This window comes from Notechis scutatus, chromosome 1, assembly GCF_049901735.1.
Source record: "Notechis scutatus isolate UNSWTSFEM ecotype Mainland chromosome 1, rNotScu1.2, whole genome shotgun sequence".
NCBI classification, from domain to species: domain Eukaryota; kingdom Metazoa; phylum Chordata; class Lepidosauria; order Squamata; family Elapidae; genus Notechis; species Notechis scutatus.
In genome coordinates this window covers 314,917,979-314,938,142 of record NC_142009.1, presented here as the reverse complement: position 1 = coordinate 314,938,142, position 20,164 = coordinate 314,917,979, and the positions used below count along the sequence as shown (strand labels likewise).

The 20,164-nt window shown below is 39.5% G+C and overlaps 1 protein-coding gene across 1 annotated transcript in view; it reads right to left on the bottom strand.

Moving 5' to 3' along the window:
• The window catches only part of RTN1 (reticulon 1), a 129,694-nt gene that overhangs the window by 35,361 nt on the left and 74,169 nt on the right, over positions 1-20,164 (bottom strand). The window lies entirely within an intron of this gene.

Here is a 20,164-nt window from a genome sequence, read left to right as displayed (position 1 = left end):
GGGCGGGTAGGCCAAACAAAACAGCTGACACTGAAACGGTTCGGTGTCTACTACTCTTCAGAGCTACCGGTTCTATAGAACCGGGCTGAACCGGTAGCATCCCACCCCTAATGCAACCATCCCGAGCTCTGTTTTCACTGGCAGAGGGCTGCAGGAGGCCATTACAGACAAAAACAGAGCTTAGGAGTTCATTTTCGATGGCAGAGAGCTCAGGCCACCACAGGTGCCCTCCCTGACTTGAGTGATGTCATTCTGGCCATGCCCACCCTGGCCACGCCCACCCCAGTCCCCTGAAGTCAAACACAACCCTGATGCGGCCCTCAATGAAATTGAGTTTGACATCCCTGGTTTAAGCAAAGGAAAGCAGAATCTTAAATAGGGTCCTCTGTTCACATCCAGTCCAGGACTTTCCAGTTCCAATTACCATCATTAACCAAGGACTACCTATATTTATTTTGAGGCCGAAATAAAATCCCCCTTCACACATTTGCTATCCTATTTATAGCTGCAAACTATGCTAGGAATATTTTGGGAGTGCTTTTTCAAATTTTCTTTTGGCTTACCATTGGCTGCAGCAATTGTTCTCTCTCTGTCTCAACTTTATAATTTTGGCCATCAATGACAATAAATTTTTCTCAAGCTGTAATGCCTATAACGTGGGTATATATCATAACGTTCTTTCTGGCAATAAAATGGGGGCTTGTTTTCTTGGAATGAGAACAAATTGCCTCCACCACCATGACAAATGAGAACACTTGGCAAGAACCTACCCACTGCAATGCAGTAGGGAGACAATAAGTAAAAAAGAAAAGAAAGGAAAGGAAAAGTGAAACTAATTCAACAGGACTTCTATTTGTAAGGAAGAAAACTAATGAGAAAATGTTGCCCTAATATCAAGAGACATATCTTTGCATCGTCTGCTATATAAAAATGATTCTGGGTCTTCCTCTACCTCTGAGTTAAAGTGCTACCTACTATGCTTGAATTGGAGAGAAAAAAATGCTAATAAAAACTTGTTCCATCTTTCTTTAAAACAGTTATAACACAAAATTATAACCCAAAATTTGAATTCTGCTCAACTAATGAGATATGTCTAATGAACTATAAGAAACTATTTAGTGTATTTCCCTTTGGAAGGATGGAAATATTTATTTATTTATTTATTTGATTTGATTTGCCAATTGTTTACAAGATAAGTATAAGTGTATACATAGTTGTGAATACATGAAATGGGTACATATAAGAAAAATAAAAGAAGAATAAGAGAAACAATAGGACAGGGACGGTAGGCACATTGGTGCGCTTATGCACGCCCCCTACAGACCTCTTAGGAAAGGGGTGAGGTCAATAGTAGACAGTCTAAGGTTAAAGTTTTTGGGGTTTGGGGAAGAAACTACAGAGTCGGGTAGAGTATTCCAGACATTGACCACTCTATTGCTGAAGTCATATTTCCTGCAATCAAGTTTGGTGCGGTTAACATTGAGTTTGTATCTATTGTGTGCTCTTGTGTTGTTATGGTTGAAGCTGAAGTATTCATTGACAGGTAGGACATTGCAATGTATGATTTTATATACCATGCTTAAATCAGACCGAAGACGGCGTAGTTCAAGGTTTTCTAGTTCTAGAATTTCAAGTCTGGTGGCATAAGGTATTCTACAACGAGTAGAGGAGTGGAGAACTCTTCTTGTGAAATATTTCTGGACTTTCTCAATTGTGCTAATATCAGATACATAATGTGGGTTCCAGACTGATGAACTGTATTCGAGTATTGGTCTAGCAAATGTTTTGTATGCTCTGGTTAGTAGTGTGATATTACCAGAGAAAAAGCTACGTAGAATTAGGTTAACAATTCTTAATGCCTTTTTGGCTATGTAGTTGCAGTGGGCTCTAGCACTTAGATCATTAGAGGTGAGTATTCCAAGGTCCTTTACAGATATGTAAATATCTGTTCAAGATATTCAAGATATTCAAGATGTTCAAGATATATGTAAATATATTCAAGGTGCCTAGTGTAATGAAAAGCAACTTAATAAAGCTCTGTATTAAGAAGTTATCTCAAACTTCTTTAAATATTTCTGAGAACATGGAGATTTGCTAAAAGGCACAGGTTTTATGGTAAATGGTGAAGCCTGATAGAGAGGTGGTATTCAGTAGGTTCTGACCAGTTCTGGAGAACCGGTAGCGGAAATTTTGAGTAGTTTGGAGAACCGGTAGCGGAAATTTTGAGTAGTTCGGAGAACCGGTAGCAGAAATTTTGAGTAGTTCACAATACCACCTCTGTCTGGCCCCGTCCCCATCTATTCTCTGCCTTCTGAGTCCCAGCTGATTGGCTGGGTCTTCTTTTGTTGCCCTGCACAGGAGAATGGAGCTGCAAAGCAGGTTAGTGGGGTGGGGAGGGAATGGGATTTTGCAGTAACCTTCTCCTGGAATGGGGTGAGAGTGGAGATTTTACAGTATCCTTCCCCTGCCATGCCCACCAAGCCATGCCACGCCCACCAAGTTACGTCCATAGAACTGGCAGTAAAAAATTTGAATCCCACCACTGGCCTGCTAGAATTGTAGTTGACTCTTGCTGCTAACATGGCACATACATGTGATATTTTGGACAAGGGTACATAGCTGATTTACCTCTCTCTTAATCAGGATATATTCCAATGTTCCAACAGCATTGGATATATTTTCAGCTCGTCTGCCATATAAATGAAAAAGCTGGAAAACTAAATTTGGAGTAGTTTGCTTTTTATTTTTTCAGGCATTTTTTTTTATTTTTTTAATATTTCAAGTTGGCAGAATTTAAGAGAAAGAATAGATTACTTTCAAGTTTTTCTGAGAATTTGCAGAGTGAACAATAACAGCATGAAAAATCCTAATATACTGTATCTTTTCAGCATCAATATCAGAGAAATTATGCATATTAAATGCTGGAAACTAGAATCAACCTAAGACTGCCCAACAGATCTTCATTTTCTTCAATTTTTTGAAGGAAATGTGTACACTTTTTATACACTGCTCAAAAAAATAAAGGGAACACTTAAAACAACACAATGTAACTCCAAGTCAATCACACTTCTGTGAAATCAAACTGTCCACTTAGGGAGAAACATTGATTAACAATCAATTTCACATGCTGTTGTGCAAATGGAATAGACAACAGGTGGAAAGCATAGGCAGTTAGCAAGACATCCCCAATAAAGGAATGGTTCTGCAGGTGGTGACCACAGACCACTTCTCAGTTCCTATGCTTTCTGGCTGATGGTTTGGTCACTTTTGAATGCTGGCGGTGCTTTCACTCTAGTGGTAGCATGAGACGGAGTCTACAACCCACACAAGTGGCTCAGGTAGTGCAGCTCATCCAGGATGGCACATCAATGCGAGCTGTGGGAAGAAGGTTTGCTGTGTCTGTCAGCGTAGTGTCCAGAGCATGGAGGCGCTACCAGGAGACAGGCCAGTACATCAGGAGACGTGGAGGAGGCCGTAGGAGGGCAACAACCCAGCATCAGGACCGCTACCTCTGCCTTTGTGCAAGGAAGGACAGGAAGAGCACTGCCAGAGCCCTGCAAAATGACCTCCAGCGGGCCACAAATGTGCATGTGGCTGCTCAAACAGTCAGAAACAGAGTCCATGAGGGCCCGACGTCCACAGGTGGGGGTTGTGCTTACAGCCCAACACCATGCAGGACGTTTGGCATTTGCCAGAGAACACCAAGATTGGCAAATTCTCCACTGGCACCCTGTGTTCTTCACAGATGAAAGCAGGTTCACACTGAGCACATGTGACAGACATGACAGGGTCTAGAGACGCCGTGGAGAATGTTCTGCTGCCTGCAACATCCTCCAGTGTGACCGGTTTGGCAGTGGGTCAGTAATGGTGTGGGGTGGCATTTCTTTAGGGGGCCACACAGCCCTCCATGTGCTCACCAGAGGTAGCCTGACTGCCATTAGGTACCGAGATGAGATCCTCACACCCCTTGTGAGACCATATGCTGGTGTGGTTGGCCCTGGGTTCCTCCTAATGCACGACAATGCTAGACCTCATGTGTCTGGAGTGTGTCAGCAGTTCCTGCAAGACGAAGGCATTGATGCTATGGACTGGCCCGCCTGTTCCCCAGACCTGAATCCAATTGAGCACATCTGGGACATCATGTCTCGCTCCATCCACCAATGCCATGTTGCACCACAGACTGTCCAGGAGTTGGGGGATGCTTTAGTCCAGGTGTGGGAGGAGATCCCTCAGGAGACCATCCACCACCTCATCAGGAGCATGCCCAGGCGTTGTAGGGAGGTCATACAGGCACGTGGAGGCCACACACACTACTGGGCCTCTTTTTGACTTGTTTTAAGGACATTACATCAAAGTTGGATCAGCCTGTAGTGTTTTTTTCCACTTTAATTTTGAGTGTAACTCCAAATCCAGACCTCCATGGGTTGCTAAATTTGATTTCCATTGATAATTTTTGTGTGATTTTGTTGTCAGCACATTCAACTATGTAATGAACAAAGTATTTAATAAGAATATTTCATTCATTCAGATCTAGGATGTCTTATTTTTGTGTTCCCTTTATTTTTTTTGAGCAGTGTATATTCAGTAAATACATAGGGTGTTCGAGTTTTGAAGATCCAGTGCACTACTTCAATTTCTGATATATATGCTGAGATTGGATTGACATATCACTCTAAACTATTAGGAGGTTTGTTTGATTGTGCCTTAATGTGCAATATTAAACCAATCACTATCATTTATCCTATCCATTGTGATTGTACTAATCATTAATTAAATAAACATTGGCAACTTGCACAAATTATGATTCAACAAGGATGAGTCTTGGCCTACATAGGGAGATTACACATTCATGGGTGTATAGGCATAAATTCTGTCTGAAACAGGACTCTTCTCTACATGTTCAGAAAATGTATAAAAGAGCCTTTCAAATGACTTGAAATGAGTTAACATACAATACAAAAGGGTTATTACAGTATTAAACCTACATCCATACATCCTATTCATTATGAAAGTGGGTGACTGAGCTACTCTGACTTCATCTAAAATTATTGGCTACCAGAAGTACTGCATTAGTATTGATTATTTTCCAAGCATACTGATGCTGTCTTTATGAATTATTTCTGGTCACTCCTCAACGCAATCCAATTAGGAGCAGGTTTTTGAAAGAATTTGAGAATGAGGACTACAATGATGCATCTCCAGGTTCTTGTGTTGCCTTTGGACTGACCTTTCTGCCTTTACCACCAAAAATGCTGCTTAAAGATAAAAACAATAGAGGCGCAACATCCAAATCATATCTGGAACTCTAGATTCTTCATTGGTCAGGCTGCAGCTGAAGTGTAGGTGCTATATTTTAAAGATGCATATTGAAACCTTCCAACTTATATATTCTATGTTCAGAGAATGGTAGTCAAGGTATTGTAGGACTTGACAATATGCTTTAGGGTTGGCTGGAAAAGATGGATATTTTGCCTGGAGAAGTGAAGACACAGCTATCTTCAAGACCTGCCACATAAAAGACAGGGTGGACCACTGCCTGTTGTTCCAAAGACTAGAACAAATATTTGATTATTTGGCTATTGAAATTTACCAAAGTTAATTAAACAATGGAAAGCACTGCCTTTAGAAATAGAAGACTTTGAGACAGCTAGTCTTTTATCTGACAATCCATTCAAACTCATTCTAAATACACCAGAAATAGTTCCAAGCTATTCTGATGGTTTTCTGATGTCTCTCTGATATCATTTTCTGCCTAAATTGCATTTTTCTGCTCAAGGAAACAACTGTTTCTATATCTATATTGGAACAGCTCTCAACACAAGCCTCTGGTTATGGTCTCTTTTGGTCACCAGGAAATTTAGGGCTACCTAGGAAATATTGTAGATAGTTATAGAAGATATAAAAACAGAGTATGGAATCTAAGAGAATCTAAGTATTAGCAAAATGAGGGCTCCATTTATATTTTGTAATCTACACCTTTCTGTAGTAAATTCCTAGCCATGAAATGGATCATAAACTCCTGCCCTCACCTTGCATTTCTAGATGCATTAGATATCTGTCTCATCCATTCAGAAACCTTGTTTAATAATTTGGTATCCAAGTATTGCTTCTTACAAAATAAGCAGATGCATAATTATAAATCTTGTTCTCTAATTCAGAACCGTCTTGGATGGTTCAGCCAATTTAATTCCTGCCCACGAAACTGCTATAAATAAATTGCCTGTAAATTAATTCACATAAACCATTCCCACACAGTTATTAGTTTTTCACTCCCCAAACCTTCAGATGTATTCTGAAGATGATCCATTAAGAAATTAAGTTATAGAACCTTAACACAGAACAGAGCAAATAAAACAAATTATTAATTTTACAACTGTTTTAATTACCCCTCAATTAAATTGAAACCCATCCACTCAATTCTCTATCACTACTAATATTTCAGGAACACAGAGACCCAGAACTATTTTCACAAAGTACAAAACTCTCAAGTGGAAGTGACCCCTCCCATTTGCTATTAAAACAGAACAGTGCTGAAGAAAGCACAAACAACAATAATATCAGTGTATCTGCACAGCAACAAGATGACTTGTGGTAGTGAGTACATACTAAACAATCTGAAATACCGAAATTGCAAAGCAAGCAAAGTATATATAAAATGTTTTTCCATCCTCACCAACTCAGAAGCTACTTTGTTCTCATGCAATTTTCATATTTTAAATGTGTTTTGGCACATCTGTCCCAGACATAAATGTCTATTATTGCAAGCTGTTGGCAGAGGAAACTTGTTTTTTTAACCATGTAATCCCCTTATTTACAAGGTAATGTTACAGAATGAAGTAATCCCTTCTTGTTGTGTGTACTTAATCAGATCTTGGACAGCATTCCTTTCTAATTCTATATGCCATAAAGAATAATACACTAAAACTGTATATTTATATATGTTGTATATATTAGTATTACATAGTTGGATAATGAAATATCTTAAGCTAACAACCAAACTCAGAGAGCACAAGGACCCAATAGTTCAACCTTGAGCTACATACATTGACTCTACCATTTGAGTAAACATCTCTCTGACATATAGGTGGAGAATCTCATGTAGAAACCCTATTACTTCTGAGATTCCAGTAAGTTTTCATTTGAATTATTGCAATTATGTAGTGGCTTCATGGGCAGACTGGAATCCAATTAAAGTCAACATTTTCAATCCAATACAGAAAGAAATGTTTCTATACTTTCTTGCATTCTTCCACCGAAAGAGAATTTATTAGTGATGAAAGATGTGTAACAGGAAACAATAACACTGTCACTACAATAATGAATAAAACTGCAGTGATTTTGAAGTGCACTGTGGAAAATGGAAATGCCCTTAGACTGTGAGTCCATCAGAGTCCTATATATAGGAATAAAGTCATTAGCAATAGGAAGAAAGGATGATCATTCTTAAATACATTGATTGGGTGACAATAAAACATAACAGACTCCCTTTCATATGTGAAACTAATGTTTTTTTCAAATTCTGTGTAAGGTGACCACTTATTCATTGTCATGAAATGCAGTGCCAGAATAAAAGGGTAATGTATAATATGTACTAATCTATTGTTGTCAGATGCAAAAGACCAAGTCCACATGTGAAGGTTCAATTTAATTGATTTATCGCTAAAAACCTATGCACAGGAATCTTCCCAACTAATGGTCAGCAACCAGTTATAATTAGATAAGGGTTAATGGCAATCAAGGGGGGTGGACTAAATTTGTTTGTGGCTACGTAAGGATTCTAGACTAATCTTTCTTTTTACTCTGCCAGTCCTCTAATATTGTACAGATAAAATGTAAACTTAAAGTTAATTACCATAGGAAACCACCATATCTAACTATGGAGAGAAAGACTGCAATTATAAAGCAAATGAGCTTGGGATCTAGAAAATATTTTGTTCTGAATTATAGTGCTGACCTACAAAATGTTCTGTTTTGTGTGAAAAATTACCATTTCAAATACAGAATAGTTGTTTTGAGCATCTGGGAATTTTTCAAAATGTGTAGTTTCTCGTTTGAGACAGCTGTCTTGCTCTAGCAACAGAAAATTTTACAATTTCACTCTCAAAACAAAATAGTTTATATACCAATACCATGTACTTCTCTGCTCAATTTACTGATTTAGAAGCTACAAATGTATTTGTATATTTGTTCATGGTGCATTGTTGGGCCTGGTCTATCTACTTTATAAACCGGAATTGGACTGGACAGCCTACAAAGCTGTCCTCTGATAGATTTCTAAAACTGATGAGACCTGTTCTCTCTTAAAGTAGGACTTATGGCCACCCTTATATTCTAGTACAGTGTTTTGCAACCTTGGCAGCTTGACAATGAGCGACCTTGAATTCCCAGAATCCCCCAGCCTGCGTGGTCTAATGCTGGCCTCATACTAAAATGTCTGAGAAAAGGATTCCTTCTGAAGGAAGAGATTCTGAATATCTTTATTGAGAAATTGGGTGTTCCTCTTTGCTGTGTTTATTAGGAGGTGATAAAGAAATACTGTAAACCAGATGGAGGTAGGGGAGCAAAATGAGGGAGCGTTCACAGCAGATGGCAGTACGAAATTAAGCTAACAGATCCTGGCTTCAGACTCCATTAGAGTTTTGCTGTCATGCTTAGAAACTAATAGCTGTACAAGTCAGCCTCTGGCACTAACCAAATATTCTAGCAATACACGCTATTCCCCCTCTCAAAAATAACTTATCCATATTTTCTTTATTTAACAGGAAAGGGATTCTGGTATTATTCCAAAATCATTGCAGCAACAACAAAAAAGCCACTCTAAATAAATTTATCTCTTGGGCAACCTCTGAAATAAAACCGACAATGATGCTGCAGCATTTTGTTTCTCCATAGCAACATGACAACCCTGTGGTAGGAAGCAAAGGTGTTTCTGTACACATACTTCTAGTATCTTCTTTGTGTAGCATTCTGATGAGTTTATATGCATAAACATAGGCATGATTTAACAGGAGAAAGGTAAATCTGGGCTTTGCAGGGAATAAAAAGGATACCCTCTCCCATGGGTGGGATTCAAATTTTTTAACAACAGGTTCTGTGGGCGTGGCTAGGTGGGCATGGCCATGTGACTGGGTGGGTGTGGCTTTTTTGCAGTAAACCCTCACCCACCCTCATTTTTGGGGCCTTCTGGGCCTCAGGGAAGCCTCCTGGGAGGGGCGTTTTTGCTCCCAGAAGATTTCCCTGGGGCCCAGGAAGGGAAAAAACGGAGCCGGGGGGGGGGCTCCATTTTTTGCCTTCCTGGGCCTCAGGGAAGCCTCCTGGGTGAAGCAGTAAGACAGTGAGGGGAATCCCGGCACAGCTGATCAAAGGAACAGCTGATTGTTGGGAGGGGGAAAAATAGAAATACCTTAAGGAGTGATTGGCAGGGGGAGAGCACAGTCAGCGATGTCGGGCATGCGTGCAATGTTGCGCATGCGTGATAAGGACTGACTGGGCAGGGAGGGGAGGGCGGAGAGCGGCAGGGCCACCTAGGGGCATGATTTGCTGGTTCTCCTAACTGTGCAGAATCATAACAACCGGTTCTATAGAACTGGTCTGAACTGGTCGAATCCCACCCCTGCCCTCTCCCGAGGGATAAGACAGTTTGCTCACTGTATTCCATAATTCAAACTTATACCAAAATATGTATAGAGAGTAGGATGACAGGTCTAATTTTAATAGTGTAACAAGCAAACCCCATTCTTCATCCCTCCAAATTCCAGATTATACAGGACATTTGGATTTGAGCAACTATTCCATGTACACTTTTAAACCAGAAGAAAAATTCAAACACTCCAATACTGTTGCTTTTACTAAATTCAAATTAATTTTCTTTTGTATATACTGTATTTTCCCCCTCTCCCTAAAAATCTTTGGTAGTGGAAGGTAAAAGAGAACAATGTTTTGATGACCCAAACAAACAGTTCAAAAGTAGAATTTCCCCCCCAAAAAACAATATGAATACAAACCAGTTTGTTTGTGGTATGTGGTGGTGTGGTTAGTTTACAAACAGATCAGCAAAATTCAGGTAGACACTGTTGTCATTTCTCTAATCTGAATTAGAGTTATGCTTTCAGCTTGCTTGATACAGACATTTATTTATCAGATGCAGTATTCCTATCTCAATTCTGAGAAAAGATGCATCTATTGAATTTCTGTCTGATGTGTTAAATGTCCAAAGTACTGGGCTCTTCCAGTTGAACAATCTTTCGGTGGTAGCGGACACACAGGCAGACACGGAGGCTGAAGAATAACGCTTTTATTTGAAGAGTAGGTTGGCTGCAGCTGGGCTGGCGCCAGCTGGGAGCAGGCCGAGCCGGTTGATGCCGTTGACAGTCCTTATAGTCTGCGTCAGCGGCACCAAATGGGACGTCGGTGGTCCCGCTCAAAATGGGGCTTGAGCTGTCAGGGCACTTTCCATTTTCATCTCATGTTGTGTTTAATGGCAAATCATGATTTAGCTGTTACATCTAATTCAGTCCCATGTAGGTAGAACTTTAGGGCAGGCAATCCTTGGACATGAGCACAATTGGGACCAGAATTTCCACTGCTAAGCAAGGTGGTACTTTTGTGCCTGATTTTACAAACTTTTTTTTTTTTTGCCATGGTTGTTAAGCAAATCACTGTAGTTGTTCAGTGAATTGCAGAGTTGTTAAGCAAATTCAGCTTCCTCCCTTGAACTTTGCTTGTCCGGCTGAGAAAGTCACAAATGGTGATCACATGACCTGGGATGCCACAACCGTCATAAATACAAAACGGTTGCCAAGTGCCAAATTTTGTTCATGTGACTGTAGGGATGTTGCAATGGTTGTAAGTGGGAGAACCAGCGGTTAGACACTTTTTTCAGTGCAGTTGTAACTTCAAATGGTTGCTAAATGATGGTTGTAAGACAAGGACTACCTGTCTAAATAAATTAGGTATTTGGCATCCCCAGAATTATCAGAAGATATCAAGGTATTTTAAGATTCTGTTTAGTGTGAAGTACATTCTTAGGACTTCAGTTTATAGTTCATTTGATAGTAAAATAAATAAATAATGTACTTCAAATATTCATTTATTATTAATTCTAATAATCAAATAAAAAGCAAATAATAATTCAGTGATACGTTTTTCATAGTTGCCTCTTACATGGCAACAAGTGGTGGTATTCTACCGGTTTGGCCCGGTTCTGCTGAGCCGGTAGCGGCAATGAGCAGTGGAGACCAAACTGGTTCTCTCCACTGCTCTGCTGTTGGGCCTACCTGCCCGCCTGGGCTCCCATACTCACCTTTATCCTCTGCTTTTGAAGCGCAGCTGCTTTGCGCGGCATAGCAGAGTGCCACGCAGCAGCTGCTGAAGTGACCGGGAGAGTGCAGGCTTGCAGGAGGTGAGTTGGAACGCCTCTGCACCTGTGCAAACGCCTCCGCGCCTGCACAAAGTGTGTGTTTGGCACATGCATGCATGCAAAGTATGTGCTCATGCACAAAGCACGCTCACCAAGCCACGCTCACTGAACCGGTGGTAAAACTTTTTGAATCCCACCACTGACAGCAACGTATGCTAAGTAGAGAATTTTGTTGTATAAGAAAAAAAATGATTAAGATTTTGAAGAAGCAAAATTCATGGATTTCATGTATGTTCCTCTATATACTACTCAAGGGGGTTTATGATGGGATTAAAGTATTTAATGTGGGTGCAGGTTTATATGTATGCTATTGTTACCATTTGTTCTGATTTGTTTGTTGGATATTCAGAAGAATTAAAAAATAAAATCACAATGAAATGTATATGGGCAAGAAAGAAGAACGATAAATTGCAGCAACAGCAACTCTTTCTGTCAAGCTCAGTTCTGAAATGACTATATTAGAGATATTATATTTTGTAACCTGCTTTCAGTTTTATGTGTAATCTGAATTTAATGTAGTTTACTTAAAAGCCAAGAACAGGAGTGCCAACAGGCACTGTGTGTGTGTGTGTGTGTGTGTGTGTGTGTGTGTGTGTGTGTGTGTATTAAGCAAGCCAGATTACAAACGCTTACCGGTAATAATAAATATGTGGGAACCATAATTTCAAAGCCTGAGCAAAATCTACATTAAAGGTGCTTCTAAAATTATGAATTAATGAGTATTGTGAATCTATTCATTTTTTCATGAAGACATTTTTTTCTTAGTCAAAAAGACTAAGATGGATCACATAGATGGATCATCAAATGTATGGAAACAAGTGGTGTCAGTAAATAGAATTGTAGAAAAATAATGAATTAGGGGAAGAATTGGTAGAAATGAAAAATATGGGCTTGTCAAAATTAGGAAAGGCATCTTTTAGGGTGACTCATTATCAGCCTTACTATTTGTCATTGCTATGGTCCCACTTTCAGTGATTCTGAAGAAAGCAATTTTGGCAAGAAAACAGCAAAAATTGCTAATAAAATCTCACATTTGCTTTATAAGTATGATCTGAAGCTTTATGGAAAATTGGAAATCAAAATCCCGTCATTAACAAATACCATAAGTATTTTTAGCACTGATGTAGCAATGGAATTTTCCCTAGAGAAATACGTTGTAGTAGCAATAAAACAGGGTAAAACCACGAACACTGATGGAATTGAAATGCACAGACAGAAGAAGATTGCACAGACTGACTATAAACAGCATGACAAAAAAGCAACAATGGTGCATTGGAAGATCTGCCAGAAATACCATTTGCCTGCAGGCCAAAACTGTTGGAGTCAAAAAAGACAAGTAATATAAAAGGAAAAAACCAAAGTGCTCTGGAACTTTAGAATTTAAACAAACATGCACTTGCCACATAACACAGGAGACTTATCAATTGTTGCTAAGAAAGACAAAGCAGTCTAGATAGTAGATGTGGCAGTACCTGCAGACAGAATAGGAGAGAAAGAATGGAGAAAATCACAAAATACAAAGACCTGCAAATATAAGTAGAACAATTATAGCAGTGATGGCTAAACTTTTCGTTGCTGCGTGCTGAAAGTGTGCGTAAGCACACGCATGCCTGCACCCATAATATAATGTGTGCATAAACCCCCGCCCCAGTGCATGTGCATGTGGGCTCCCGTGCATGCCACACGCCTATGCGTATGCACATACATCTCCCACATGCGCAGCAGATACCCGACAATCAGCTGGCTGGTGGGAGGTGCATGTGCATGCATAGTGGATCTGTTCCGGGCGACGGCTCGTGTGCTGGCAGAAATGGCTCCGCGTGCCACTTCTGGCACACATGCCATAGTTCGCCATCACGCACCTATAGTATCACCAGTGATAATGCCTTGGGTGCAATCCCGAAACCTCTGGAGCCTCCCTTGAATACTATTGACACTGATAAAATCACCATCCATTGAATGTAAAAGGCAGCTTTACTTTACGTGGAACAGCTTACATTCTTCAACACCATCAAACAAGAAAATCTGCCTCTCCCAGGTCCATAGGAAGGACTGAGTAAATAGACAAAAATGGCAAATCCAGTCTAAACATCTGATTTTCTGTGCAATCAACCATAATGCTAATTTCCCATCACTTGGATGACAATGTTGTTCATCTTACCAAAATCTTGACTTTCAAAGAGTAGGTTTAAAATGGTTATTGGAACAACATCTAATATTGTTATGTGGGACTTATATATATTGGGCGTTACAGATGGTAACCATCATTTCGAATTGTGTAGTGAAGCCAGTGAAACTCATGGAGGAATGGTGTTACAGGGAATATATTTTGAAAGGCCCAAAATTGCTATGCTGCTGCATTCTGGTTGCAGTTCCTGAGTACTCTTCAAGCATAGTTCCATGCAACGAGCATTAGAATAATTCAAATGGGAGGTCACTAAGGCACGAATTACTGTAAGTTGAACCCCCCCAATTAAAAAATAAGTATAATTAGCATACAAGATGCACCTGTATGAAGGTCTTCCTAGCCATAGCAGCTACCTGCTTCTTGAGCAAGAGCTTTGAGTCTAAGATAGAAAGGATAGAAAGTCTCCTGGTTCAAAAGTTTAAAATCCAAAGCTGCTTGGACTTGTCAGGGTTGGAGTGTTCCTTAGCAGGTTGAACCCGATTCGTTTGGTCAACAAAGAGAGCTACTGATTGGACAGCAAGGCGGCTGTTTGGCTCAAGAGTCTTGGATGCCTCGCGGGAACGTAAAGTCCAAAGCCTGCTTGGATCTATGTCAATAGGGTTGTTCCTTTCTAGTCTCTCCTCTTGAGCCGACCTTCCGAACTTAACAGGATGAAACCTGTGATTCTCCCTTGACCCCCTCATAGCCTCCAGACAATGGGAAAGAACCTTGCTGACAGCCCTTGGTTAACTCAAGACAAAGATGTACATTGGGTATAATCAGAATACTGATTATATCTCATACCATGTCAATAGATAACCTCATCCAGTAGCTTCATAGAGAGTAGAGGGGAGTATGGGGAGTATTGGTAAGCACCCCACAAATAGGGGCTTGGGTTTGATCTCTCCCCTCTTACCAACACTCACTGGAACCAGCCATAGAAAAAGTAGGAGAATCAACACAGTACTCTTGCTCTTAATTCCCTGAACCAGGCAAGAAGAATGCCACAAATTATGGTTCTAAAAGCTACTGAAAGATCAAGGAAGTCCAAGATGGATGCCAACTGTAGCATAAGTACTCAGTATCATAAGCATTTCATAACCAACTCAGCCACAGACTCAACAGATTAGATTAGGAGGTTACTAGGCAGCAGGGAGGCTGCTTCGCTAGAAATAATCTCATCTAATCTCTGTAACTCAACTTTACAAACAGGTTTTCATAGCTGGTTATCTGCAGAGCAGAGCCTCTAGCAGGGGTATCCAATTAAGGGCCTACAGACCGGATGCATCATGTGCAGGCCACGACCACCCCAGCTCTGTGAATGGGAAAAAGGTCACGAAACATCATGTGATGGCAATGTGATGCCACAAGTTTGACACCCGTGCCCTAAAGCCATCAGGTTTATCACTTAATAATTGCTTTATCAGCAGTAGTAAATCTCTGTATTAATCAGTAATAGGCTAGCAATCTTTCTGCCTGTGTTGTAAAAATGACATAACCTGTCATTTATATTATCTGTGGAAAATAATTAATTTTGAGTTACAGTAATTGTTTTTCAATCAGTCTGTCCTGGATGATTACTATCAAAAAAATATAGGCATTCTTGCCAAGGTAGTACACAATGACAAACTGGAAAAGAGCCATGATTACATCATCTTTAGCTCATTAGAGAAAATATTAGGATTTTTTAAAGGAAGAAATGATAGCAATGATTATATTCTGATTAATGAACAACACTAAGCCGTAATTATTGGTAAGTGTCCACAGACATTTTGCCTATGGAGACACATGTTAGATTATGTCTTGGCTTTCAAAATAGCTTGAAAAGTAAATCTTGTAAAACATCAGGGAAAGCTCTAGAAAATATGTTAGATTTCCCAAAGGATTTCATTTATTATTTTCTTTTACCAATGGCTGGCCGGCTTGTTTGTCCTTGGAACTATCCCTTTAAAACTATTGAATCATGGTGGTAATTCATTTGATTGATACAGTTAGTTAGATTTAGCTCCAAATCTATTTGGGGGGGGGGGGTACCTCAAGGCTCTATACTCTCTCAATACCTATTTAAGAGCAACATGAAACTGCTGGGGTGAGGAAACTCATGGTCAAGCAACATCAATATTAATATTACCCAGTTATTCATCTCAAGAAGCTATGAGGGCATAGATAGAGAAGAACAGGGTTTGGCTGAATCCAAGTAAAACCAAGTGGTTATGGGCTTGTAATCTCCAGATTTAAGAGCCACACCATCTTTAGTTCTGGTTGGGGTTGCATTCTCTCAGACAGAACTGGCACATAATTGTTGGCCCTCTTGGATCTGGCTCAGTGGTGGGATTCAATTTTTTTTACTACTGGTTCTGTGAGCGTGGCTTGGTGGGCGTTATGTGACTTGGTGGACATGGCAGGGGAAGGATACTGCAAAATCTCCATTCCCTCTACACTCCAGGGGAAAGGATAATTAATCATTCCCTCCCCACCCCACTAACCTGCTTTCCAGCTCCGTTCTCTTGTGCAGAGCAACAAAAGAAAACCCAGCTGATCAGCTGGGACTCGGGAGGTAGACAATAGATCGGGCAGGGCCAGTCAGAGGTGGTATTTGCCAGTTCTCCGAACTACTCAAAATTTCCGCTACCGGTTCTCCAGAACTGGTCAGAACCTGCTGAATACCACCTCTGCTCTGGCTGGAAAAACAGGTGACAGTTCTGGCCAGGAGGGCCATAAATCAATCTTATATACCAATTGTGCCATTTCGTGAATCAGGAGGTCTGGTCATGGTCATTTGTGACTTGGTCACACCACACATGGAAACTACTTGGAAGCAGCAATTGGTCCAGAATGCTGTGGCACAAATACTTATTGATGCACATTGTTATAAGTAAGCAAGCTACACAGGCTTCTTACAAACTTCCAAGTTCAGTTCAAGCTATCATTTATAAACCCCACCATAGTACAGGATTAATTTATTTGCAGGAATGTTTCCAATAATCTCTACTTGCCCCATTAAATCTGGCAGAGTGAGCATGCTCTGGGTCCCTTCTATAACACTTTCTCTATTGTAGCAGCTGCCATAGAAAATAACATTCCCTCTGATATTCAGAAGGTCCTGACCTGAGTGGCCTTCCATTAGAACCTGGTTCTTCCACCAAGCATTGGGTCAGTCGGTGGAATGAATACATTCAGACATGAAAGGTCTTGAATTGAATATGCAATGGGTTACCTGTTATTCTGTTGTGGGAATTTGTTATGCTTTATTTTATTGTTCTAATTGTAAACTATCCAGAATATATATATATATATATATATAGTAAATGTATATATTTATATATAAATATATATATATTTGTGTGTGTGTGTGTGTGTGTGTGTGTTAAATCATATATAGTAAATCAAACTAATAAAAATACTTTTATTTTATGGTGTCCTGAGAACTTAACCTTCCATCTGAAACCTTGTCTTTCCCCACAGTTTCTTCTATCATTAGTTTTCCAGATAAAATTAAGAAGGAAATGACAAAATACAGTGGTCCCACAATATGTTTTTGTTATTTTCAGTAGAGGCTCTTTTCTGGAAGTGCCTTCCCTCCATTCTAGGGTATATATCAGCAAAAATCATGACAAACAGGGTATTCAGATAAGTAAAGTCACCCTGGAATTGAGTTTGACTCCAAATGGAGATTGGAGCAACATGGAAATTGTTTTTGCCAGGCTTTCAATTAACTTACAACTATAGCAAATCCTGCTAGTATCCCATCAAAGCATTTATTAAGTCTGGCCTGCTTACTTTTTTTTGGAGTGGGGGGAGGAGTTGATTCAAGAGAAATTCACATGAAGGCAAACAGTTTGGAGTGGTGGGTATTTTCAAGTCACCATTAACTTCTGGAAACGACATGTTTTTGGAGATTTCCTGACAAAATGTTGAAAAGTAGTTTGCCATTGTCTCCTTCTTTTTAGGGCTGCGAGAGAATGACTAGTCCAAAGTCATTCCAAAAAGAAATCACTTTGGTAGAAAAACAAATCTGGTCACGTTGCCAACTTCAAAAGCTGACACAAAAATTTATGCCACCAGATAAAAACTGAATGCACCAATTATCACACTAAACAAGAAGAAAACCTTCTACGCACCAATTCCACCCGCGCTTTCTACAATTTTGTAAACAACAAACTAAAAGACTCAAGGTCCATCCCACCCCCGATAGGACCTAATAGTAAAGACTGCAACAACGACACTATTAAAGCCAACCTCTTTAACACATTCCTTGGCTCAGTATTTGTAAACAGCAATGGATCATACCCAGTATTTCCTAGTTGAACCACAGACAACTACAATGATCTAATACATATCGATTTTACAGAAGACAATGTTGAAAAAGCACTACACAATCTAAAACCATCTCTATCTATTGGACCAGACAGAATATGTGCCTACTTCTTAAAAAAGCTATCCACTGCCATAGCCAAACCTCTAAGCATAATCTTTGAAAAATCTTTCAGGGCCAGCTCCTTGCCAAAACTATGGTCACAAGCCACAGTCATCCCCATCTTCAAAAAGAGAGACCCCAGCCTAGTTGAAAATTACAGACCAATCTCTTCATGCTGCGTCACCTGTAAAGTCATGGAATCAATTATTAACCAATCCATCATCCTCCACTTAGAAACAAACAACCTACTCTCTAATAAACAATTTGGTTTCAGGAAAAAAACTATCATGTAATCTGCAACTCTTACATTGCAAAAACATATGGACTACACAACTTGATCAGGGCAAACAATAGACGCAATCTACATAGACTTCTGTAAAGCCTTTGATTCAGTGGTACATGACAAACTACTCCTAAAACTAAAATCTTATGGTATCTCTTGACACCTGCATAACTGGATAGAAGCATTCCTGTCAAACAGACAACAAATGGTCAAAATTGGGAGCGTCCTATCAAATTATGTACCTGTCAACAGTGGTGTCCCCCAAGGCAGTGTTCTAGGACCAACTCTTTTCATAATCTATATAAATGACCTCTGTGATCATGTTAAGAGCAACTGCGTTCTCTTCGCTGATGATATAAAGCTATTCAAAACCACAGACAATACTGCTACCCTTCAAAAAGACCTTGACTATATATCAGAATGGTCAAACAAATGGCAACTTCAAATCTCAACAAATAAATGCTCTATCCTACATATTGGCAAAAAAAATATCAGAAAATAAAATACAGGCTGAATAGTCAAGACCTTGTTGATGATCCAAACTCTGTCAAGGATCTTGGAGTACTCATCTCTAATAATCTAAGTGCTACAGCCCACTGTAACTACATAGCCAAAAAGGCGTTAAGAGTTGTTAACCTAATCTTACGTAGCTTCTTCTCTGGTAATAACTAATAACACTAATAACTAGAGTTATTAGAGTTAAAAGCATTTGCTAGACCAATATTCGAATACAGCTCATCAGTCTGGAACCCACATTACATATCTGATATTAACACAGTTATGAAAGTCCAGAAATATTTCACAAGAAGAGTTCTCCACTCCTCTACTCATTACAGAATACCTTACACCACCAGATTTGAAATTCTAGACCTAGAAAACCTAGAACTACGCCACCTCCAGTCCCATCTAAATATAGTATATAAAATCATACATTGCAATGTCCTACCTGTAAACGAATACTTCAGCTTCAACCATAATAATACAGTAGCAAACAACAGATACAAACTCAAGGTTAATCGCACAAAACTTGATTGCAGGAAATACGACTTCAGCAACAGAGTGGTCAATGTCTGGAATACTCTACCTGACTCTGTGGTTTCTTCCCCAAACCCCCAAAACTTTAACCTTAGACTGTCTACTATTGACCCTTTCCTAAGAGGTCTGTAAGGGGTGTGCATAAGCGCACCAACATGCCTACCATCCCTGTCCTATTGTTTCTTTTAATTTTTTTATTTTTCTTATATGTATCCATGTATTAATAACTATGTTTTTACTTATACCTATTATCTTGTAAGCAATTGACAAAAATAAATAAATAAAAATAAATAAAAAAAATAAAAAAAAAATAATTAAGGTAGAACTAAAACTCACAATCTGTTGGTTTAGAGCCTAATACCTTAACCACTACAGCAAATTGGGTCTGAGAAGCATTTTATGTTAATCTCCACACATTTGATTTTTTGGGATCTTTTCAGAAGTCATCTCTGTAACTTTTCACTTACTGTGTACACTTGATTTATAAATAATTTAGGCACATATATCACACTGCCACTTTGGAGCCCGAGAAGTGTAAGTAGGTACTCATGGATGTAAATTATATGTCATGGATACAGATTGTACTTAGGAGGAGAAGGAGATGAAGATGAAGCAATAATGAAATTTAACATAATCACCTGTAGAGATTTTTTCTCCAATTATCTGCCTCTGATGTTCTTTCACATTAAAAAAAATCTGAAAACTCAGCTGCTCGTTGTGCTTGCACCAGAGGTGGTATTCAGCAGGTTCTGATCAGTTCTGGAGAACCGGTAGCAGAAATTTTGAGTAGTTCGGAGAACCAGCAAATACCACCTCTGACTGGAAATTTTACAGTAACCTTCC